Source organism: Peromyscus maniculatus, chromosome 19, assembly GCF_049852395.1.
Source record: "Peromyscus maniculatus bairdii isolate BWxNUB_F1_BW_parent chromosome 19, HU_Pman_BW_mat_3.1, whole genome shotgun sequence".
NCBI lineage: Eukaryota > Metazoa > Chordata > Mammalia > Rodentia > Cricetidae > Peromyscus > Peromyscus maniculatus.
The window spans coordinates 69,654,025-69,678,337 of record NC_134870.1 but is presented as its reverse complement, the minus strand read 5'-3'; the positions used below and the strand labels follow the sequence as shown (position 1 = coordinate 69,678,337).

Here is a 24,313-nt window from a genome sequence, read left to right as displayed (position 1 = left end):
TTGTGTGCCTCTGAGCCATAAAGAAAGACAGATGGCAAGAAATTTGGGCAGGCCCAGATCATTTAGATGCATGAACTTACATAGCAGGTGTGTGGAACAAAAAATGAAGAGGAGAGGAAGGACTGCCAGATTTCTTATAGATGTTTGCACAAATACAGGAACTTGAAAACTAGAGATTGTCCTCTAGCAAAGTTCAAAAACATCCTTTAGTTTCTCTAAAATGTCTCATATTCACACATCTGTTCTTTCTATTTGGATGTACTGCACCTTAGCATAATAATCTTTTCTGGAATATTTTTGGTGCACAAATGTCCGTAATGCTGAGAGTGTCACTGTAGATCATAATGGAGTTTCGTACCCTGAACTCAGCCATGTTTCCTGTGGCTATTTTTGCCTTCTCTCTCCTCATACTTGAATTTTGTTAGACTGTTTAAAACAATGTTGCAGTTCATTAATATTTTCATGGTTTCCCCTAGCCATTATTTCTAAAACCATTTGCCTTGATTCAGCATTGCATTCATTAAAATCTCACTCAAAGTCTTTCATTAGGTTTTCCATGTTCTTCCAGTGGCTGAAGTTTGTCCTCTAACATGTTCAAGACAAGGTTCAAGCAGCAGTATCTTCCTGGGTCTCAGTGTTCGGGTTGCACTTGTATTTGAGCAACAGTTTGAACACAGAGAGTATTTGTTCTTGTTTAATTCTCAATGATGAGGTTTCATAAGCATCATAAGACTGTGGGGAGTTACGATGCCAGGCATTTCTGCCCATTTGGAGAGAAGTGTTTAACATGGTTTACTTTACTTTGTGTTGAAATTGGTCATTTGGATGGCGAACACCTTTGCCTCCGGGGTTGATGAGTCTTCATAACTCTTTCCTGACACAGCCCTGTGTTTTGTTGTCTGTATCTCTTTGCTTTGTGTGGCATGCAGATTTCAGTATTTTATTCTGGAGATGTTTTGTTATCGTATTATTCCAGATCATTTTCTGTTCTGTTTTTGCTTCACTCTCTTTGGCAAGCCCTGTGTTGATGCATCTGCACAGATCTGTTGGCTCCACCCCATCTTCTATACTGAGGTCCATTCTTCATCCTTTAAACCTTGTGCTGTGTCACCTTGTATTCTTATGACTGGGGTTTTGTTGCCGAATTGGATCTCTAATCTGGAGATGACTTTGCTTTTCCTCCACTTCTTCCCTGAGCTCGCTCAGCTCACTGTGCTTGTGTGGTCTCTCTTCTCTCCTCTCTCTCTCTCTCTCTCTCTCTCTCTCTCTCTCTCTCTCTCTCTCTCTCTCTCTCTCTCCCTTCCTCCCTCTTTCCCTTCCCCTCCCTCTCTCTCTCTTTCTCTCTGTGTCTGTTTCTCTCATAGCTTATTTTGTCTCTGAGTTGTTTTGACACTTCTTCCCCGACATCTTATTTTTTTTTAACTAATTTTCTTCGCTGAAGTTTGTTGTGTTAATATCCATTTGTTGGCTCTGTGCTAATTTGCCTGGTATACATAGTTTCCTTTTGCTTGACTGCAACATGATTTGGTGTGTGTGTTCTTTGTTTATTTTTCTTCTGGTTATCAATTCTATTATAATATCTTTGTAATATTATTCTGATAATTTTTATTCTAGATAACAACCGACTGGGACAATTCCCTTTTAGCCACCTATTTTGCGAAAAGTTTTGGGAAGGAGGAATCCATGATAGTATCCAGCATAGTCTGGCTTATTTACTATGATGCTATCTATCACATGTAAGGTTGTGACCATAGTCATGTATGCAAGTAAATTTCACCTTTATCTCTTCCCCCAAGAAAAGAAGAGATTGGTGGTCATAAACCTGATTAACATGAACATTTTCTTCTCTGATCCTCTTCTTCAAGAGGAACACTTAGATGTTTCGTCTACGTATTATCTTGTTTGTTCGAACTCCTGCATCCCCACCTCTTAACAAGGCCCAACTGCCTTTGCAGGCTGCCTATTCACTTTAGATCAATTGTTCCCCCCAAAGACTTTGTTGCCTTTGCCCTTCTCCACAAACTCTGGGCTCTGCCAGCTTTGTTTGAGGTCTTTGGCAGACCTTCCTGCATCTACCTGCTGGAGTCACAAATGTATTGCTTTTGGCAGACCTTCCTTAATAAAGGTGGGCTCTGTGTTTCTGTTTCAAATTTTCCTTGGTGTTTTGAAATGAATTCAAAGGAAGTGGACAGGGCTGTCTGAACACAGCTGTCTTAAGGGTAGACATCCCTTCTACATAGCTGTTCAACCCCTGAATCGCTAACACCTAAGGCTGTATCTGGGAAAGATGTGATGGTCCAGGAGTACTTGTTAAACAAAATGAAGATGTACAGAACCAGGCAAGCACTTCTCAGATGTAAGGGCAGAGACAAGAGTGTACTGAAGGACTTTCTTTAAAAGAACTGCAACAAAGGATGCTCTTGGCTCTTCGTGGAACGGGCAATGAGGCATACCTCCCAGGGCTTTCCCATGCCTCGGGCATTCCCAACCTACTTTATCCATCTTTGTTGTATCCTCTTAGCATCTGGTACCCAGGAACTTTATAGGATCAGTGAATTCTATAGGAGCACTTTATGCACTGGCCCTTTTAAACTCTAATCTGATATCTAGCCTCAGTTTTTATGCATATGTTTTTAATTTATTTCTCCTTGGCCAATTTCTGAAATTGCACATTTTTAGAAAATTAAGGGTAAAACAATTTCTTTGTACCCAAATTTCAGTAAATAGTGGTGATATAATCATTCATGTCACCCACAGCAATGCCCCTAAAGTCCACTGGTGACCAGAACTGTGTTCAGAGGCAGACATGAAGGAAGGATTAGTCAAGAAATAGAATACTACAAAATATAAGGGCTTAATTTCAGTCCTTGTGAACTCCTTGGGGTCCTTAGATTTAGGGATGGGAGGGCTGAGTAGCCTCTACTAGAAAGGAGCATCTTTAGTCAACACAGCTACCAGCGTCCAGGCTACCCTCTGGTTTCCTTTATCAAGAAAACACCTTTGACTGGAGGACTTTATACCATCTCAATCCCCTGAGGGTAAGAAGTGTGTCCTTGGACTGCTCTCATGGCTTCTTTAAAGTGAAATAATAGGTACCTGAAAGGGTAGATTTTGGGGTTCTACTTTCCCATAGGTACTGCTCAGAGTATTCAAGTATCTAATTCCCCACTGCATTCCTTGGTCCTTTTAGAAATCACCCCTGGATGATTTTCTTTCTTCCCTTCCTTTGTCTTAAGTCATTCATAATCTCTCAGATTACTCATATTCATAACACTTCTCCCTGCTGAGCTAACAGGAACTGACTACCCACACCTTCCTGTGCCTGCCTTCAAGGAGTGTTCACACCTTACCCGGGCGTTCACACTAAAATGAGCAGCATCACAGGAGAGGAAAGGCCAAGGAGATGCATGCCCTGTCTGCAGAAACATGATGAGCAGCTTTCTAAGCTGGACTCACCAGTCTTCCTTCCCCCAGACATATATTGATATTATATCCTCATAGTTCATATCAGCAAAGAGCTTTGTCTTACATGCCTGAAAATCTGTGCCTACCTCTACCTTGGGAACATATCTAGATATTTTCCAGTTACCCTGGTTTACTGGGAACAGTCCCAGTTAATGTCTGGGTATCTACTTGTCCTAGAAATGAATTATTAAATGGCAAATTACACGATGTATTGAAAAATAAATGCTTAAATTTTAAAATGCAACACCAATAAAAATGGCTCTAGTTGGAAGCAGTGTCCTTCTTTGCTTGCCTCCTTTGTTGAAAAATACTGACTCACCGTGAAAATGACGCAGGCAAAGACCCGAGTACAAGTCATCACACAGCCTGCAGCAAGGAGTTGCAGGAAAGTTAGAGATCAGTACAGCCATGAATGCAAATGCTGGCTAGGCTCAGGGAGGTTTTATGAAGCTTGAAGGAAGAATCCATTGCAAAGTTTGAGAGGAAGAGGTAGGCCTCCTCTGAGCTTGTTTCAATATTCTGAAACAATGGTTTCAGAATAATGTCATCTCTGGGCCAAGGAAAATGGTGCTTACAAAGTCTGGACGTTCTGTGTGGCTGTCTCGCCTCCTTTTCTATGGCTATAATGTGCCAGCGACCTCCCTCTGTTATTTCATTTATGGCAAGGACTTTGGGTCTTGCATCTGGTTATAATGGTGATCTATGTATGCCATCTACAGTGGACATGGCTAATGATCCTATTTTATTTCTTAATTAAGAATTTGAAAGTATCACAAATTACTGCAATTAACACACATTTTCTTCCTCATTTATTTACTTATTTAGATTCTAAAATCGCACCCTTAGCTTAAACCAACCACAGGGTTTGGAATCTGTTAAAATATATAGCATTCATTAAAATATGCATTTGTCCCCTACAATGAGTCATTGCAGTTCAGAAATGGCGGTGTTATCTATGTGTAGGAAATGCTTCCAAGAAGAATAGCCATTGAATTCAGCCCATCCAGCTTGGTAGCATAAAATCTGAATTTATTGATAACCTCTTAAGTGAGAAATGGGCTGAATATTTTCAAAGTAGCCTGATGTGGTACTTGCTTCCCATTCAGTGTTGTTGCTCTCCCTTTCAAAGCTCTTGGAAACTGAGCATTACACACTGTCAGAACATCAGTGTCCACTAAAGATGAGTGATTTTAAGGTGGTTCAAGTCATCAGAATGATTTCAAAACAATGGAATCATGAATACTGCTTAGCATCAAATTATCTAGTAACTTTCAAGAACCAAACTTAGCTTTCACTCTTGGGGTTTTTACTTACGTTTCTAACTGATTTAAATGAAGACACAGTTGAAAGAGGAGTTGAAAAGAACCCAAAAATACATTGTGAATTATGCTACAATAATATTCATAGCAGTCTTCTTTATAATAGGAAGAAAAATAAAGGAGTCAAACTGCAACAATATAACATTAGGTGAATTGTAATACAGCTGAAATATTAGATACCCACTAAATGCTATGTGCCTTATGTGATGTATGGCTGCATTACCCTAAAAAACAGTAGCTTAAAACAACAAAAGTTGTTCATGGTTCAGTAGGTCAGAGATATGGGTGTAGCTTCCCTTGGCGCTTGATGTGGGCCTCTCAAAATATTGCAGTGTGGGTGTTTTCTGGAACCATAGTTGTCTCATTATTGAACTAGGAGAGGATGCACTTTTATTCAAGCTCACTAGAGTGGTTGTTAGAAGGATTCATTTTTTTCATGGACTGTGAGTCAGGGGTCTCCCTCAGTTGCTCGACATTCATAAAATGGTTTTATTGTCACATGCAAGTCAGTCAGCAAAAGAGATTAAGCCACACAAAAGACAGATTCATTTTTGTTACTTCATCTCCATCTCAATCTCAATACTTTTGCCATTTTTTTTTTAGTTTTGTTTAGAACTCAGCAAAGCTCACCCCATACTCCAGATTCAACTGGATTGTACCCAATGATGAGGACAATAAGGAGCAGTAACAATTAAAAGCCATCTGAGAAGCTGTCTGCCACTTGAAGACATTTTTACAAAAGTTATTTATAATATTATATTCAATTAGAAAAAAATAGTGCAAAGCCATGTGTACAGTATGACCCCTTTTTCAAACTAAAACCAACATCCATGTGGGTCATACATAAAGACGTGAAACAAATCTAAATGTTTCATGAGTTAATAGTACTTTACATATAGATCCTGTTTTTCAATCCTCCTGGGTTTTTTCTAAATAAAATTATGGTTCATAATTTTCAAAGGTATCATTAAATAAAAAACAAGGCAATATAGATGTTCCAATGTTTCTAAAACAAGATACAATGTTTCTAAAAAAGATATCTCTGATACCTTTTCAGGGCTATTTCTTATCACTTGAAGCCATTTAAACAGAAGTTAACAAGACCACCGAGACCAAGGAAACTGTGAGTATGTGCTCCAACTTGTTGCTGAGGTCATGGCATCTAAAACAGCTGTTGTAAATATAGATGAGGAAAAAGTTGAAGTTGTTTTTCCCTCTCTGTGATCACTGGGGCTTTATGGGAACTGCAACGGACCTGCAATTGGCAGGTCCTATGAGAATGGTCTTCCCCTTGAGTCTTTCCAGCTCAATTCTTGTTGCTTCCAGATATGAGCTAACACAATCGCATCACCATCTCCTCTGCAAAATTCTAAAGGGAGAGGTTCTATTGATATGTCAAAAATAGATGAGCAGATCAGACATGGCTGAACAAACTGCAAATTTGTGAAAGGAGAAGGATGCGTGAGACAGAAGATACAGCCACTGACAACCTCCATACTTCATCAATGTTTGTGTCTCATGTCCTAGTAGGGCCTCAGTTGGGAGACTTCTAGCTCAGGTTTGGAAAGACATCTTCAACAGTGTAAATGTGCTAAGGTCACTTCTGATGAAAATTACTGTATTGTCAAGCAGAAAAGTATTGGTTGATTGATGCACAAGCCACTCTCTAACAACACAAAGCACAAAAGTAGCTGCTTAGGACTGGCAAACATGTATTGATAAGAAAGGAAGGGAGTGGTCACCAAAGTGTCAAGATATTAGGCCCAGATATCAAATACTAGTGGATCTCTTTCCATTGGGAGCCATAGGACAATCGATGATATAACAGATAATCAAGATACCAATGTCATACAGCAGGTAAGAAAGCTACTCAGAGAAATTAGACTACCACAATAATTTTGAATAATCTGTAAATATGAGCTCAGAGACATATTTCTCTTTCATTATTTTTGATGCTGGGGAATCTCTTCCAAACTCATCACCAGCAGCCTATAAGGGGTGTGTACAGTTTGGATGCATATGAATGACTTCATTGTACCTTTATGTTTTGATTTGACACAAAGGAGTGCCAAAGAATCTCCTCCAGCATTCTCATATGCTTTAGAAGCCTCAAGTCTGAAATGAAATAAATAACTTGAAATGCTGTAAATGGATTTGGGGGCAGTTTTTTAGAAGGTAATAATTACAGTATATCATTAGATTTTGTGTTTTATTTTTCAATAAGTCTTCAATAAAATAAAATCTGGTTGTTTTAATGTTTTAGTAACAAATATATGGAAGAATGGACTAAAATTTACCTATTTTAGTATTTTTAAGAAGTCCAACAGAAAGAGCAAAAGATAAAGGGATTTTAAAATCATACCATAGCAGATCAGCATGGAAGATGATCTCTACTATCACTGGGCTGTTTCCATTATTACTTTGTGGTTAACATAGACCAGTTAAGGAAGTGGCAACTGTAGTGATTATCTCTACTGGGAGTCTGAAAGAGCCAAATGAATCTTTATGTCACCCCTTATATCACCCTGCTTTTCCTAACAAAATTCAGGATAGGGACACTTTTTTATGATGCAATAAATAGTGGCTGAGGGCTGGCAAGATGGCTCAGTGGGCATAATCCCTTGCTGCAAAAGCCTAGCGATCTGAATCTGATATGCCCAAATCTTCAGAGAAAAGAAAGAACTGACTCCTGAATGTTTTCCTCTAATCTCTGACCTCTGTCCTCTATACATATACCATGGCCTGTCCTTACACACAGACACACAGACACACAAACACACACACACACACATACACACAAATAATAATAAATATCTTAAATGGTGTCTAACTTCATTTTCTCTGCAGTCAGGACATGATATGTTCAGTCTTACCTCTAGTCTTAGTATCTATATCTTTTAATGAATTATTCTCAGAATTAAATTTTTTAAAATTATAATTTTAAATCCATTAATAAAAAATAGAAAGACAGAATCCATCAGTCACTATGCTTGGAACATACAAACAAAGTGATCACCAGCTGATGTGAACTTTTCTCATGACTATGAGGAGTTGTGGAAATAGAAAATGTATAAACCAAGACAAAGACAGATGAGTAGAACCAGAAACAATGCTTCCTATGCTTGAGTCAACATGGCTGTTCTGCTGCTTTTTTGTGTTGTATCAGTTTCACATCCGTTGGTAGCTGTAGAAAGAAGTAAATATTATGAAGCGGGGAGCCCAGCCTGTTACAATTATATGATGTCAACCTATAAGGAGCTTTACAGCACATGACCCAAAACATCTGTTTTATAAATTGGAAAATGAAGGCACAGGCAGGTGAGGGGCATGTCTAAGGTCATAAAAAAAGAACAAATATTAAGTTGATTCGTGGTTGACTATACTAGTTTCCTATTACTGATGTAACAAGTTACCACAAACTTAAGAGATTTAAAGCAACTTTATAGTGTTGTAGGTCAAAGGTCTGATATGGATCTCACTGGCTAAACCCAAGATACTTGCATGACTAGTTCCATTTTAGAAACTCTGAGAACGATCCATTTACTTTTCCTTTTCAGTTCCTAGAGACTGCCTATGTTCCTTAGCTTATGACTTATTCCTCCATCTCAAAATTTGATAATGTTGCATTTCTCTTGACAATTCTCTAATCATATTTCCAACTACAGCTGGAAGGGGTTTTCTGTTTTTAAGGCCTCACATGACTGGATTGGATCTAAGGTTTTAATCTTTTTGACACCTAAAATACCGCGTGTACAGGTTGATGGGAATGCAGACATGCACATCTTTGAGTTGGGGCAGGTGATGTTTTTTCTGTCACAGGCAGAAGGGAGAAGTCATAAGTCAATAGTGTGTTGGCTGAGAAAAAAAAATATTTGTGGACACCTGTCAGAGGCCCCCTGGATTCAGTCTCTGAGGTGAAAGCTTTATGTTAGAGAAGAGCTCTCACAACCAGCTTTTGTTGGGGATGGGAGGGAATATTCAGAAATACTCAGAAAGAGGAAGGGGTATGTCACAAAGCCTTCGCGCATCCCCGTAGAGATCTCTAGAGTAGAACTGTCCAGAGTGGCTCGGCATTTGAGCTCTTCTCCCTTTGGTTGCTCTGACCACATCCAGCAGTCACCAGACGTCATCTGTCCTGTTGAGGAAGAGCGTAATCCATCGGCTCTCTTCTGTACACGACTTCCAACTGCAAGGGCAATGGGTCCTTTATTCAAGCAGAAGGATCCAAGCAAACTGCTCCCATAAAACCCATTCCTAAGCTTCATGTTTCCATGTGAAAAGAAGAAACGAGTTGGCTATGGCCTATTTGGAATGAAACAGTTGGAAGATAAGGCAGTGGTCCTAGAAGTAGAGCTTGGGAGTCAGCAGGGAACAAACCCAGCATTTCATCTTTGTTTTAAGGTTAGACAAGACAGGGTTTAGAAGAAGAGCAGAATTTTATTAATACTGCATGAAAACTCAAGCAAAACTGGGCAAGGACAGCATGGGGATAGAAGAAGATCAATGGTGTTGGCCCTGTTATTAAAAACACAGATGATGAATTATTAGACTAAGATCCAAAGCTAAGTCAGAAATCCAGGGCTCTGTCTAAACTACAACAGAGAAGTGGCTATTGGCAGAGGCAGGGTAGGCAGTTGTGATGGGAACTTAGGGACCCGACAGCTTCTCAATGAGTTGAAAGCAGGGTCAGCCAGGGAGGTGGGTGGAGCGCTGATGAGAAACCCTGTTTCAATGGAACTAAAGGCAAGAACTTAATTACCAAGGAAAGGACATTTTGTATTATTAATAGATTAAGGAGCAGGCTATGGTGTTGTATCATCTGGCCCATGAATGTCATTTGGCCAAAGTCCAAGGCTGATCCTGGCACAGGAGTGAGAGATGCAAGGGTCAGAAAGATGTGTGGCAGAGCCATATGCTCACTCCAGGGGAGGCACTCTCACATTATCTCAGAGCCGACCTCAGTGCTCAATTTAACTGAATTGAGTCTGCACTCCAAAAGGCAGGACAAAGACTGATTTGTTTCCACCCTTGCACCTACAGGGTTCTCACTCCCTCAGGTCAGTGCTGAGCCCAGCATCCATATACAGGTAACAGACTTCATGGACCAGACACACTTCATGGATCAATAACTCACCTACACTTTTCCACATATCCAGACCACGAAGTCAGGAAATATTTACCAAAGAGACTTCCAGAGGCCAGAGAAACAGCTCAGTGGATAAAAGTGCTTACCACCCAAGCCTGACGACCTAAGTTCAGAAGCCACATAAAGCCAGATGCATATCTGTAATTCCAGTGGGCAGGAGAACCACTTGGAAGCTTTCAGACCAGTTAGCCTGCGGGACACTTGTGAGGTGCAAGAAACAAGAGAGACCTTGCCTAAAAAGAAAATGGAAAGTGAGAACTGATTTCTGAAAGTTGTTCCCTAAATTCTACATATGTCATGGCACATATGTGGCCATATTTGCATTCGCATACACATCACAACACACACACACACACACACACACACACACACACACACACACACACACACACCATATGCACAGAAAAATAGAAAAAGAAAGAAAATAATGAACTTCCAACCAAGTATTGCAGTTAAGTTATGTGTACACCAGCAATTCCAACACTCAGAAGTCAAGGACAGGAGGATTATTAGTTCAAGGTCAGCGGAATCCTATTTCAATAACAACAAATTATTATTATCATTTTATTGTTATTATTATTATTATTATTTTTTTTTTTTTTTTGGTTTTTCCGAGACAGAGTTTCTCTGTGTAGCTTTGTGCCTCTCCTGGAACTCACTTGGTAGCCCAGGCTGGCCTTGAACTCACAGAGATCCACCTGGCTCTGCCTCCCAAGTGCTGGGATTAAAGGCGTGCACCACCACCGCCCGGCTATTATTATTATTTTAAAGAGAGAGTTCCTACATCTTCTCAAAGAACATATTGACATTACACTGGGTGAATCATACTTGGTAACAAAATTAGTTAGATTCCCCTACATGTCCTGATTCAAGTAACACTATGAAGTAGGGCATTTCACACATACAATTGTCAGGAAAACCACTCATGGCACCTAGGATTTTTATAAGGTCTCACATTTTGCCAAGTACCCCCACTTACATTTTCTTTGGAATTTCATGGCACTGAGGGTGGGAGTGAGGATCATGTCCTATGTTCAGGTAAAGAAATTAAGACTCTCAAATATAAGTTCCTAATGCCGCAAAGTGAGTCTCTGGCCTGGCATCCAGGCCCTGTGATTGTAAGCTGCCTCTACCCCGTTATTACAATAAAGCCCTCAGAGAAACGAGCTTTGCAGAGCAGTGCTGGAAGTTTGGGAGAAGGAGCATCAGGAAGAGTAGAGACAACTGAGGAGGAGATGGTCTGAACTGTACACTGGTTGCAGATCACGCTGAGATCACTGTGTTTAGCCCTTTGTGAGTCTGACTTGTTATTTTGAGCTCTCAGAAGCACTCTCACACCTTTATCTCACTTGATCAGCTCAGCAACCCTTGCCAGGCAGGTATGGGGCAGTTAAGAAAATAAAACCCAAAACAGTCATGTGATTCACCCAAGAATAGATAGGCATTTGATAGCAGAGTCACAGCTGGGACTTAACTTTGAGGGCAGTTGCATTTGGAATGGATGGGGCAGTAGATAATTCTCTAGGCTGGCAGAAAGGAGCAGTTTATTAAAAGAGTATGCAACATTAATATGAAAGTTTAAAGGGTCAAAAACAGTCAAAAAATTAATATAAACTACAAGGAAGAGGGGCTCAGCTCACAGGCATCAAAACAATGACATAAGAGTGTGGTAGAGGTGTTGGGATATAGAACCCATTGGAAAGAATTAGAAGGTTCAGGGAAAAAACGATGAATGCATGTTTGGAAACTTGGCACAGGATGAGGTAATTAGGCAGGAAAGATACAGGGTATTTGATCCACAGTGTCCAAAAAAAAATAGCTTTTTATATTGGAAAGTTAACATTACAATTCCATCTCAAACAAAAATGATAAATATTGTAAATAAATTCCAGGAAGAAGGGACTTTTTTTAAGTTTTAAAATATTATAATAAAATTCAGGACAACATTTTTATACCAGGTCATCAGGAAAGAATTTCTTAATATTCAAAACAAGCACAAAAGGAAAGGACAGATTGGAGGGTGTAAAATTTTCAGTTTTCTGCAGAGCCTGAGACAGCGTGAGCAACACTAAAGGAGAGGTGATGGATTTGGAAGAGCTGGCAGCTGCAGGAAAAGGTGCCCTGCTCTGCTATCTATTGGTGAAATGCCAATTAAAGCAGTGTGGTGCCATTTTACACCTATCTCATCATCAAAAATCCAAAGGTTTGACAATGTCAAGAAGGTATCGTCACCCAGAAGGGACTTCAAATTGTTTCTGGTTTTGTTTTTGTTTTTTTATTAAGAAAATTTTTCATTCATTTTGCACACCAATCAAAGATCCCCCTCTTCCCTCCTCCTGCCCTCTCAGCCTCCTCTTCCCAACCCACCCCCTACTCCCCCCAACAAGAAGGCAAGGCCTCCGATAGGGAGGCACATCCAGTAGAGGCAGGCCCAAGCCCTTCCCCCTGCCTCGAGGCTGCAGGAGCTGTCCCTTCCTAGATAATGGTCTCCGAAAAGCCTGCTCATGCACCAGGGATGGATTCTGATCCTACCGCCAGGGGGCCCTCCAAGCAGATCAAGCTACACGATTGTCTCGCCATGCAGAGGGCCTAGTCCAGTCCCATGCAGGCTCCACAGCCATTGATTCAACTTTCATGAGTTCCCACTAGTTTGGTTTGGTCATCTCTGCAGGTTACCCCATCATGATCCTGATCCACTTGCTCATAGAATCCCTCTTCTCTGTCTTCAACTAGACTCCTGGAACTCTGCCTGGTGTTTGGCCGTGGATCTCTGCATATGCTTCCATCAGTCATTGGATAAAAGCTCTGTGATGACAGTTAGGGTATCACCTGTCTGATCACTGGGGCAAGCCAGTTCAGTTCAGGCACCCTCTCCACTATTTCTAGTAGTCCAAGCTGGGGTCATCCTTGGGATTCCTGGGAACTTCCCTAGCACCTGGTTTCTCTATCCCTATAATGTCTCCCTCTGTCATGGAATCACTTTCATTGCTCTCCCACTCCATGCCTGTTCCAGCTCGACCATTACATCCCCTTATGTTCTCATCCCCCATCCCTTACCCTCCATTGCTCACCCCTCAGCCCCAGTTTACTCATGGAGATCTCATCTATTTCCCTTTCCCAGGGCAATCCATGTGTCCCTCTTTGGGTTTTCCTTATTAGCTAGCTTCTCTGGAGTTGTGGGTTGTTGTATGGTTATCCTTTGCTTTACATCTAGTATCTACTTATGAGTGGGTACATACTATGTTTGTCCTTCTGAGTCTGAGTTACCTCACTCAGGATGATATTTTCTAGTTTCATCCATTTGTCTGCAAATTACATGATGTCATTGTTTTTCTCTGCTGAGTAGTACTCCATTGTGTATATATACCACATTTTCTTTATCCAGTCTTCAGTTGAGGGGCATCTAGGTTGTTTCTAGGTTCTGGCTATTATGAATAATGGTGCTATGAACATAGTTGAGCATGTGTCCCTGTGGTATGATTGAGCATTCCCTGGGTATATGCCCAACAGTGGTATAGCTGGGTCTTGAGGAAGATTGATTCCCATTTTCTGAGAAACCACCACACTGATTTCCAAAGTGGCTGTACAAGTTTACACTCCCAACAACAGTGGAGGAGTATTCTGTGGGTACCACAGAAGTGAACATTAATGAGTTGCACACACACATGTGGGAAAATGGTCTTTGAAAATCTATACTGAGTTTAAAAAAAAATCAAACCATATGGTGGTGGAGAGGGGCAGGCCAATGGTAGAGCCCTTGCCTAACATACATAAGGTTCTAGATTTCATCTCCATCACCGGAAAGCATAAATAAATAAACAAATAAATAAATAAATAATAGGTAGGTAGATAAAAAATTAATATGCCACTTATATTCATATGTAAAACATAAACAATGTCACTGAGTACATTTCAGGCAAGCATAGAGAAAGCATAAAAACACAGAATAATGCAAGCAAGATCAGGAGAATGTTTTTCAGAAACAGAGTAAAATAGACTCATAGAGAATAGGCAAAGAATTTAATTATATGTGTAGTGTTTTATTTGTTTAATTAAAAAGTAAAACAAATTCAACATTACATGTTTAATATAGTGAATGATTCAAGAAAGGGGGACAAGAAAGGGAAAGTTAGCGACCACAAGCCTCTTCCCCGGGAGAAATGAGAAGGCGACAGGAGCAAGAGCCTGCCAGGCAATAGGACAGGTAGCTTGGGAAATTATTTAAGGCTTTGGTTTTACAGTGATTTAAATGCAAAACACATTCGGTAGAAAACATACCTTGAGTTTTGCTCTTTTCCTGGACTGGTAATATGCTGTGTGGCACTCCCCTACAGCGCTAGGAACACCCAGTGGACCCAACTCTCTCCAACAGAAACAGCCACGGCATGCTACATTACTGAGCTACCATGTTCAGCAGGCTAACTACATCTTCATCTTCCAATACTTTCTGCTTATCACAATGTAGCTCCATCATTCATGAAGGAGCATTTATACTGAAGAAAAAAAAGATCTAAACTAAAATCATGCATCAATATCCCTGGAGATATGGTGTGTTGGGAGAGAGGGACCAGCCAGATGCTTATATAAGTTTTAATTCCATCAGGGCACTGTGTTATGATTTGACCTGGTTCCACTCTCTAGGGTGTGGACTGGAGATGATAACAGCAATCCCAGTACGCTAGTGTTAGTACCAAATGAAATAATAAATGTGGAAGGACTTTGCAGCTCAGCAAGACTGGGGGACCTGCCATTTCTCATCCTCTTCTTTGTCCCTTTCCAAGTGCACTAACTGAGCACCAGGCATCCAACAAAGTAAGGCTGTACTCACAAGAGTCCCACCGTGCCCAGTGATGGAGCTTTCCTACCAAATAACTCCAGACTCAAATTAGACTCCAGTGAGTTCATCATGGATAATGTAATTATAAGACGCAGCAAATAAATTGATAGTACTTGGCTTCTTGTTTTTTAAGAGGAGGCAGGGAGAGAAAGAATACAGCGCTCGAGAAAGATTATCCTCTATGGAATCAACCACCATCACCCCAGCCACTTGGCCTATATTCAAATTCACCCCAAGGAGCACTAATGTGTCTCTGAGGTGCTGCGTAGCTATCAAATGCTTTATCGCCTGAAACCCCAGCTTTGCCCTGATACAGGAGTGGCTGTGCTCTCCGGCAGATGTGTCCATTTTTCTAGCTTCCTGAAAAAGAACCTGGACACAGGAACCATTGCGCTTTCCTCGGTGCCATCCACCTTGCTTTCTGAGGCAAGGCCTCTCACTGACCCGGAGCTTGCTGAGTAGATTAGGTTGTCTGACCTGTGAACCCCAGTGAGCCTCAGCACTACGATAATAAGCATACATCTTAACAGCCGGCTTTTCAGCTTAACATCAAATTTGTGTGCTCATGAAGGTACATTCTGTACCAATTGAGTGATCTCTCCAGCCCCACTGAGCATTCCTTCTCTGTTCCCAGACCCTTCTGTGCCCAGCTGAGGTACCAAGTAGTAGAGTATAAGCAAGAACCAAAGAGACCAGCAGGAAGATTAAGGTGGAGCCACTGGGCCTTTTCTTCAGGTTCTGTCTTGTTGCTGTGAGAAAGAAGAGATCAGCTGCTTTATGATGGAGAGGGGAGGGGAAGAGAGGAGAGGAGAGGGGACAGGAGAAGAGGAGAGGGTAGGAGAGGAGAGAGGAAGAGAGGGGAGAGGATGGGAGGAAAGGGGAGGAGAAGTGGGGAGAGTAATGATGAAGAGAGATAATGGGGGGAGGAAATGAGAAGTGAGGAGAGGAGAAGGGAGGTGAGGACAGAGGAGGAGACATAAGAGAAGTGATAAAATGAGATGAGAATTCTTAAGCTGATGCAGAGGAAAGACAGTAAGGAAACAGGAGAGAAACTAACATTTATTTACACAAGAAAATCACCTAGACCTTTTCAGTGTGTGAGTGTATGATTTCATTGGCCTGAGAGTCAGAGAGAACACATTCTTTCCAAGATCATGAAGGAACAGAGAGGGCTCCAAGTTCAGGCCACTTTCTTCTGGTAAGATGGCTCACGAAAGATGTCAGAGGCCTCTCCAAGTGGGAGGCCCAGCAAAAGACAGAGTGACCATGCACTTGTCCTGTCCATAAGCATTCCCCTAAGGGACATTTGATTATTATGATACTATAGATGAGCAAGAAGACCCAATCTAAGACATGGCCTCACATTTACAAGCTTTCTGAACTAACTACATGCTTAAAATATCATATAATATGATCTCTGCAAAAAATGTACACGCTGCTGTGTAGCCGAAATCCTATCAGTGAAAGTGTCTATGGTGTACCACAGTGCCAATAGAGAGCATAGCATGGTCTCTGTTCACAAGGCTGCAGGTGAAGGACATGCCTCTGGAAAAAGATAGGTAAGCAAGAGTTGCTGGGTTCCTGGAACATAAATAAGGATGGAGGAGGATCTGGGACACAGCTGAGATCTATTCAGAGCTGTGCAGTGTCTTTCTAAGATGGAGAGTATTTGGTACAGCTATGTCTCTCTGGCTGTGTCAAGTAGTCTCTTCCCTTGGGGAAGGAAAAGAGAGTCTCAGGAGAAAAGAACCCAATGGGTTTTGGTTAAAACCTGACCATTGTGAGGGATGTTCCACACCTATTGCTTCCCCTTCCCCCCACCCACCCCCACCCCGCCCCAGACTCTGCAGCCCCTGCCCTCTTAAGCCTTTCCATTTCCATTTTTCCAACTCTCTTCCTACATTTTCCCTACATTCTACTAACCCCTGTTCCCTTCATAAACCACACCCCCAGGCCACTCTGTGACCTCCACCTGTGCTCCAAGCTAAGCACAGAAACACCTGGAAGCCAGAATGTGTATAGAGGAGAGAACAGAGGGTGTTTGTCTTTCTGGACTTGCTGCTTCACTCAATGTGATTTTTTTTTTCTACTTCTATCCATTTACCTGCAGATTTCCTTGTTTCATTTCTATTTACAACCAAGTAATATTCCATTGTGTATATGTACCACATTATTTTGAGGGGTACCTTCTCTCTTTCATTTTGGAGATTTTGTCTGGCTTGAGCTTGTAAAGGCCTTGTGTGTGCATCACAACACCTGTGAGTTCATATGTGCATCAGCTCTGCTGTGTCTAAAGACACTATTTCCTTGCAGTCATCCACCACTACCTCAGGCTCTTACAGTCTTTCTGCCTCCTCTTCTACATAGATCCCTGAGCTCTGAGGATAGGGATCATCCCATTTGGGGCTAAGTGCTTCAAAGTCCCTTATTCTCTCCACATTGTCTAGTTTGTGGGTTTCTTTGTTAATCACCACCTACTGCACGAAGCTTCTCTGTTGAGGGTTGAACCATATACTGATCTGTAAACTACACATTTTTCTTATTCATCCATCTTTTAATGGACATCTTGGTCTATCTGTTGTGGATAGAGTGGCCAAAAGCCACATGGATGTGAAAGTCCTTCTGCAGCAGGGTAACATCCTTTGGGTACATGCCTGGAGTGAATGGCGGTTCTATTTCTAGCTTCTTGAGAAACCTCCAGACTGAGCTCCAACATGACTACATTAGTTTACACTCCCATCAAAAGTGTAGAAGGTTTCCCCTTTCACACAACCACACCAGCAGTTGTTGACATTTGTATTCTCCATGATGGCTATTCTGACTGGGGTGAGATGGAATCTTAAAGTAGTTTTAACCTGCGCTTCCCTGATGGTTGAGGAAGTTGAGCACATTTTAAAGTATTTTCTAGCCATTTGTTACTTTTTCTTTTGAGAATTTTCTTCACAAACATAGATAAAACAATCCAAATAGGTGATATGAAGACACTAAAGTCCAGGGACAGACAAAGCAATGCTGGACCAAAATGATACTATGGGAGGTATTAGCAACTACACAGTTTGCTATGGAGCCATAGTAATAAAAATAGCATGGTTCTGGCACAAAAACAAACACTTAGGTCAGTGAAGTAGAAATAAGGATCCAGATGTAAATCCATACAACAATGGTTACCTGGATTCTTTTACCAAGACTCCAAAACTACACCTTGGGCAAAAGATAACATCTTCAACAAATAGTACTGGGGTAAATGGATCCTAACATACAGAAAGATAAAAGTAGAATCCTATCTCTCACTCTTCACAAAACTTAACTACAAATGGATCAAAGACCTCAACATAAATAGGAAAAAGTAGGGAATGTGCTTCAACATATATACACAGGTAAGACCTTTCCACTGGCGGGGGGGGGGGGGGTGCGCAGTAGGAGAATCAACAGATGGTTTCATGAACTGAGCATCAACTAAAGGTTTCTGTACAACAAAGGAAATTGTGAATTAAGTAAATAAGAAACCCAAAGAATGGGAGAAAATCTTTGCCAGTCATTTATCCAAGAGAAGGTTAAGATCTAGAATATATAAAGGGCTCAAAATGCTAAGCAAAGATAATATCTTACCATGTCGCCCTGGCCAGCCTAGAGTTCACTGTGTAGACCAGGCTGGCTTCAGCCTTGTGATCCTGCTGCCTCTACCTCCCAAGTGCTAGAATTACAATCATCTGCCACCATAATCAGCTGGGTTTTCTTTAGCACCTAGAATATAGCAGAGCTCCCTGAAGGCAGGAAGCCTACATATTCTATGACTTTCCCCATAGTGAACTTCAATGATAGAGAGGAGACACTGGAGGGCTTCTTAAACAGACTCCTAACAATCAATCCCTGGAGGTTTGGATTCAGGAAGTAGAAATGGAACAGAAATATCCCTTTGGAGAAATTGTCCAGTTACTTCTAATGCAAATGATCTCAGGGGTGGGGGGACTTAAATTCCTGCAAGACAAAATCTGTGGGTCTCCTCTTCATACCATAGAGCCCAGGAGGGCATCCAGCACACTGTGCGAGTTAGCTTGAACTCCACAGCCTAGAACCATTTAATGTACTTCATTTGTCTTGGAACCTTCCCACAGCTACACCGTGTGCTGTTGAGAAGGGTCACGGTATCCCATGCATCATAAACATGGGCAGCGATGCAGAGTCACAGCCGCTAGAGTGATTCAACTAAAAAGTGCCCAGGACCTATGTAGCATTCTTTAAGCAAAGGCTCAGCTCTGACCTCTGCCATCCTCTCTGTTAGAGAGACCATGCCAGGAAGACTGCAGTGGAGTTCAGCTAGTCAGCAGAGTAGAGCTCTTCATTCGGTTGCTGAAAAGTCAGCTGAAGCATAAAGAATGTCACTGTCCCTCCTGTCTAGACCTTGTCACCAATGCATCTTCCGAAGCACAGATTCTAAGAAGGACCTGTTTTGTTTTGGTTTATTTCAAAACAATGATGCTTAGTCTCTTTTCTCTGTTTAGATATTTCTGCTGTTTAGATAAACTCCAGGGAAATTTAGTGTCAGAAGATGGTATCGTTTTAAAGGTTCCCCAGATAGCTCTTTCCACAGACCTGGCCCATGGAAAATCTTCCTCAGAGTCCCTATGAATTCGAAGAAGGAAACAAAATTAGAGTTAATTAAGTGCGTAATTACTGTTGAATGTGGCAGGCGTTCTTCTTTTAGACCAGGTTGATGGTGCAGGAGGGTGATGTGTTTGTGACTGCTGCTTATATCTTCAATAAACTGGGACTCTGTCTCAGTGCTAGGGTTTTAGTAAGAGAGTGGCTTTGTATATTTAGGGGGTGGGATAGAGTGGGTTTCAGAGAACAAGCTCTGCAATGTCCCTGCACATTACCCATGTTAACCAAACTGGAGTCAAACCTGGACTCAAATCCCTCAGACCCATCCTCGGTCAGCACATCGTCTTTCCCAGCCACATCCTTAGCAGACCACATCAGTTTAACCCAATGCTTAGTTCTTCTTTAACCTTCTCTCCTTTTCTCTCCTTTCTGTTGGAGCCCACTTGCCGTCATAACACACTGTCTTAATGTTCTGTGCATCTTCAGACATTCTAGCATCCCTGTCAAGCTTTGGACTCTGTGAACTATAGTTTCAGGTCTAGTCTCCACTTTTTAAAAACATTATACAGAGTCCTGTGTACTCTTTGTGGGCAACCCCAGATAACATTCTAAAGATAAAGGAAGCATAGCCCATTAGTAGTGGCTCCCAGTTGGCTGGCTGTGCCCATCTTCCTCACCCACATGTGCTAATGAATGAAAACACATTCTCCAACAGTCCATGGTCAGTACTGATCTCCTACAGAGCTATGAGCCTTGTGGATTTAGGCTACTTTTCCTCACTGGAGATCCTCTCTCACAATGCCCCCACAGTGCTGAGGAGCAGATAAGACGAAACACAGCCACTCTGCAGGATCTAGCTAACGTCCCAAATGAGTTAACCACAGAGCCCCTTCCGGAGACTCTGCTTCCTGTCTTTGGGTCTGATGGTCATTAGTCCCTAGCTGTCCCCCATCACACTCTCTGTGAAGTATACTCACAGGTTGCCCAGGCAGCCTCAGCAGGATGGAGGGCAGGAGGAGGAGGTCTTTGTTTTTATCTCCTGGAATGTTTCAATAGTTCCAGCCGCGGTTACAGTTTATGACTGTGGGGAGTTTCTGCTTGTTTGTTTTCTTTTGAAAGATTCTATCTAGATTCCAGCAAACTTGCCAGCAAGCAGCACTCTGAGGCAGCTGAGGAGGGGGGGGGGGGCTGTTCCTTCCCTGTCATATGTCCTTAAAATAACACAATGGGGAGAGGCGAGCCCTTAGAGCCCCCTTGAGCTACCAATGATAGCCTAATGAATTGGCTAATCATAAACGAGTCACTCCTGAGTTCCAAGCGCTATGGTAATGAATTGCCAACGAGCCATTTGCCAGACTGAAGCCATATGGTAAGGGATGGGACCCTGGCACACTGTAGCCATACTTGTGGGTTTTTCTGTGTAATTGTTCCCATCCAGAACCTTCCCAACTCTATGGCTGCTAATTAACGTCCTGTTTAAGCTGCTGTTGTCAAAACTAATCATGCCTTTGTTTGATGCAGCTAAGTCTTTCTCTTATCTGGTTAGTAATGGTGACCATTAAGAAGTGAAAATGTGTTTGAGTTGACACAAAAGTATCTGACTTTCACTCAGTGGGCACCCGAACCTAGCCAACACTGGCCTGTGCAATTCAATCCAGGAGCTTATTAAATCCAACAAATTACCATCTTCGTCTACAAAAACACAAATGAGGATCTAGTTCATTAATTTCCCCATTGTTCTTCCTTTCTGTGGATATTGCTCTAGTTAGATCTGTAGCTATACTGTGTGGATTTTATTGTAACAGTGGTGATAATAAAAATAATTAGGAGAAGAAGGAGACTCATTTATCAGAACAAGGCACTCTTTCAAAGGTGTGCTCCCCACTGATTGGATGTGGAAGTGAGATTTGGGGACGAACTTTCCTTCCCTTCAGCCCATATCCTTCCTCTTTCATCTGTAGGTAGGTAGCTGAGGGGAACCAGAGAGAGTTTGAAGAACACAAACAAATAAACAGAAAGCTACCTTTGGAGGAAGAAAGGATGAATAGCTTTGATTAGTAAATAGCTAAGCAGATGCTAAAGAAACAACTTTACAAAGGTAGTGTGAGTGTTTTGGGGGGAGGAGGCTATGGCTATGTGTACTGTTCCCTAAGTCCATGGTAATGACCCTCCCCTCATCACCAAGAGAGATGGCAAGCATCCTTTATCCTTCACCCACTCCCTAATGCACACTCAGACCCTGGAACTAGTAGTCCCTGGTTCTCTTGTTTCCTATCAAACCCAGTAGGAACAACCGCTCTATTTTACAATTTTCTGTTTCCTCCCTGCATCCATGCACTGCACCCCAGAAACAGCCAATGTGTTAATTGCAAGGTCAGAGCAGTCTTCCATGGCATCTGGGACGTGGTATAATGCAAACAGATTTCCATATGTGGTCCCTTCCAGTAGTCTTCGGCCCCCGAGCACCCACACTACATGAAAACTTGGCTTCTTAAGGAGAAGCTGACATTTTAATTGAAAGCATCTGTCGCCTTCTCTGTTATTTTTGGCCAGTTCGGGTTTATGTGTATGAGCCCATGTTTGTGTACAGGTCTGCCTACATGTTTCCCAAAGCCTTGTATTGCTTCTCCTCTTGTTTTCTTCTCAAGCATCTAACTGGGACATGTCACAAGCCATTTGCCTTCACCCCTGGATCTAAAGTAGATTTCTCTCAGAAGAATCAGGATGGGAGGGCCAAGCTGAGAATGGAAAACCACCTTGCCGGTGAAAGTGATATTTGTTGCGGCATGGTCTACCTCTTGATGTTTACTGAAAAGTGTTCCCTAGCCTCTCAGGAGCTCTAGGTTCTTGGCCTCTCTGTGCTCTGGTCTATAATTGAGGTCTCTGTCCCCAAGTTGCCCATGAGTCTTGCCCCCAGAAGCCCCAAGATCCTGGTCTCTACTTTATCCTCTCAGAAAAACCAATCTTCTCTCCATATGACCTCAAATTACTGCCCCAGTCAACTCCTCTTGACCAACAGGTCTATCCAGCAATTTGGCTATATGACTTCAATAGGGCCCCTTCTTTAAGATACATCCACCTGGAACATCGGAATATAAATTGATTTGAAATAAGTCTCTGTAGTCAACATAAGAACCTCAAGATGAAATCATCTCAGATAGGGTGAGTCTTAAATCCAGGTAGTGTAGTGACAGAAAAGAAGGAAATAAAAATAGGTAAAGGGCATGGGAAGACACGGGGAGAGACTAGAGTGATGCAGCCGGGAGCCAAGGCATGTGAGAAATCACCAGAAGCCAGGTGAGCCAAGAACGATTCTTTCCAGACCCTAAGGGGATAGAACAGTTTTGGACTTCAGGCCTCCACAACTGTGAGAAAGTAAATGAAAGCTGCCTTAAGGCATCCTGTTTGTGGCCATTTGTCACAGCAGTCCTAGGACATCATTCACATTTTGGAAGTATCTTGAAAGGTCTCTAAAAGGCCCCTATGTTGGGGGTGGTTCACTTTGCAGTGCAGCTTTGGGGAAGGGATTGGATGGTGAAGGCCACAACATCATGGATGAATTCATTCTTTGGTAGATTTATAATGACATGACATTGTAGCCGGAGTCTTTCTCTCCAGCGCCTGCCAAGCCCCCACAGTCCCACAGCCCACGTATAAAATAATCACTCAGACGCTTATATTACTTATAAACTGTATGGCCGTGGCAGGCTTCTTGTTATCTAGTTCTTGTATCTTAAATTAACCCATTTCTATTAACCTATACTTTGCCATGTGGCTCGTGGCTTACTGGTACCTTACATCTCACTTGTCATGGTGGCAGCTGGCAGCGTCTCTCCTTACTCAGCCTTCCACTTCCCAGAATTCTATTCTCTGCTTGTCCCACCCATACTTCCTGCCTGGCTACTGGCCAACCAGCATTTTATTTATACAGAGCGATATCCACAGCATGACATTATGTAGTAGAAAGCAGGAGATGGGGCTTGTCAGAAGTCGGTCACTGCAATTATGCTACCAAAGGACATGCTTTGCCCCCATCCCCTTCTTCTCTCTGCTTCCATAAGGTGGCCAGATGACATCATCTACTTCCATATTCTGCCTCATCTCAGGCCCAAAGCAATAGAGGCAACTGCCCTTGAACTGATACCTCTAATAACATGAGCCATGATAAAGCTTTCCTCCATATGTTGACTTTGTTCGGGCATTTGTTGTGGTAGCACATACACACATACACACACACACACACACACACACACACACACACACACACACACACAAACTGATTAATGTGGTAACTAACATGCCTTCACTGGCTAGTCTGACATGGTAACAAAATCCTAAGGATGAAGGTGGGATGACCAGACTTTCCTTCTGGTCAATCACATAGTTATCTCCTCTTGAAAAGGACACTTGAGGTTCTAGCCTGTGCTTTGAAGGACATAGACAGGGCAATGTCTGTGATACCTGATAGCACTAGTGTTATCTGTTTCACATAAGAAAAGGAAGTCATCACTACACAAGATAATGGTAACATGACCTCAAAATCCAGTTGTCTGATATTGGAAACCAAAAGAATGGAATGATCAATGGCTACAGTATTGACCATAGTAGGGCCTAGTCTCTGAGTCCACTGGACTCCAAACATGTAAAGCCTGTTTCTAATACATTAAGTGAGCCTGAGAGGCAAAGAGCAGGGGAAATGGGCATACAAAAGTTAGGCAAATGGGTTACCATGAGGAAACAATCTGGGCTGAAGCGGAGAGGCCTTTAGGACCACCATGTCTCTGCTGATCCAGTAATCAGCCTTTTGTCCCAGCATGCTTTGCTCTGTAGAAGAGCTGAGAATCCTCTTAGTTCTCACATACATTAAACACTTACTGAACTCTCAGTTACCAAACAGTGGCCTGGGCACCAAAGAGTCGTGAGAGTATAGTTTTTGCCCTCTGT

The 24,313-nt window shown here is 42.0% G+C and overlaps 1 protein-coding gene across 1 annotated transcript in view; it reads left to right on the top strand.

Annotated features, from left to right (window-relative positions):
- The window catches only part of Slc14a2 (solute carrier family 14 member 2), a 441,163-nt gene that overhangs the window by 253,551 nt on the left and 163,299 nt on the right, over window positions 1-24,313 (top strand). Inside the window, exon 4 of the mRNA XM_076555557.1 lies at window positions 5,842-5,907. The gene's annotated coding sequence lies outside the window, so the exon portion shown is untranslated. The remainder of the gene's footprint in view (window positions 1-5,841; window positions 5,908-24,313) is intronic.